At 40.2% G+C, this 1,535-nt stretch overlaps 1 pseudogene; it reads left to right on the top strand.

The window, feature by feature from the left end:
- Positions 1 to 410: 410 nt before the first annotated feature.
- Positions 411 to 945, top strand: LOC147452782 (chlorophyll a-b binding protein CP24 10A, chloroplastic pseudogene; annotated as a pseudogene).
- The last annotated feature ends 590 nt before the right edge of the window (positions 946 to 1,535 follow it).

The following is a 1,535-nucleotide window of genomic DNA, read 5'->3' as shown; positions in this document are numbered from 1 at the left end:
ATTTATACATTGTGACCCCCCAAGTGTCTGTGTCATCATCATCATTGTCATCATTTGACTTATTTGTGGTATCATCCTGTTGTTAAAGTCAACCCAACTTGGGCGGCTGAGATGAGTGTGAACATTATCTTATAATTGTGAAGTCAATTTTATAGGTCTATAGAGACCTAATAGAATCTCTCTGTTTTTGTGTGCTACCATATTTGCTTCTCACTCTCCCACTACTCCATGTTCAGTTTGTGCTATCATCCTTCCTAGCTCCAACATCTTTCACTGGTATCAGAGCCACGATTGTGGCTTAAGCAACCACAGAACAACCCTCGCTCACCTACAGAAGAAGCTTTAATCTTTTGCGAGGATTTTTGTGATATCTCTTCTAGGTTTGCACACAAACTTGGTATTTCAAAGTAATGGATGCTACGATTGTCAGCCACACCGTTTCTTCTGTTCATTTAACAATTTTGGGTGCCTTGCTTGTCACCTCGTCTACCCTAAAGTCTTGCCCCTGTTTCTCATTGGTCCCTTTGAATGGATCTTTGTGTGCATGGAAACTAAAGAGGTCTTTGCAAAGTCCTCTTATAGTAAGAAGCCATGGCTTTGTAGCATGAGAGGAGGAGACAACATGGTTGATCCTAAATAGCAGATGGGTCACTAACCAACCATTATGGGTTTGATCCCTTGGGTCTTGGAAAGGACCCAACAACATTGAACTGGTATATGGAGGTTGAGATCATTCATAGGAGATGGGCAATGGAACCAATGGTGGGAATTTTCTTTGGACAAGCATGAAGTGGCCTTCCCTGGTTCGAGGCCAGTGCGGCACCTGGCATCATATCACCATTCTCATTTGGTATACATCTAGGCACACAAATCTTGTTAATAGGGTGGGCCAAAATCAAGAGGTGGGTTGATTTTTTTGATCCCAAGAGGCAAGCAAGTACTTGAATGGGCCACCCCTATTCTCATAGAGAGGCAAATAACAATAGTATCTTTTTTTAAAAATTTACTTCAAGGATTTTATGTAAAGTTCCTTTAGTTTTCTAAGCAAACGTTCTCACAAAATAAACATAATTCAATTTTTATTGGTCAAAGCCTCGGGGGATTCACTATGTAGTTCCGTATGGTATCACATGACTGTAAGGGAGAGGGGTTTTAAATAGGGGTGACATATGCATATAGAATAGAGGTAACCCTCTACTTATTTCTTGATGTCTAGTGTAGGTAGAGAGGGGCGGGAAAGGGGATTGGAGGGGGAGAGAGAAATCTGTAAACCTTTATCAAAAACCTCTCAACATTGTCAAATTTTAACCTAAAATTTTAATAATTCATATATTTGCATTGACATACATGAACTAATGTGGATGCTATGCAAAGGATTTGTCCATAATTTTTGGACGATCCCTCTTCCTCTCCCTCCAAAAGAGAACCATCCATGTGGTTGGAGTTACATGCTCCTTTACTATAGTCCAATGTATCAAATAATAGGGTCGAACATTGAGCTAATTAGTGGGCCAAGGTCTAGTGTTCATTAGTAA

The sequence above is a fragment of the Adiantum capillus-veneris genome, chromosome 8 (assembly GCF_014529385.1).
Source record: "Adiantum capillus-veneris isolate H3 chromosome 8, ASM1452938v2, whole genome shotgun sequence".
NCBI classification, from domain to species: domain Eukaryota; kingdom Viridiplantae; phylum Streptophyta; class Polypodiopsida; order Polypodiales; family Pteridaceae; genus Adiantum; species Adiantum capillus-veneris.
Note: the sequence above shows the minus strand (reverse complement) of the source record. Positions and strands in the feature narration are given on the sequence as shown.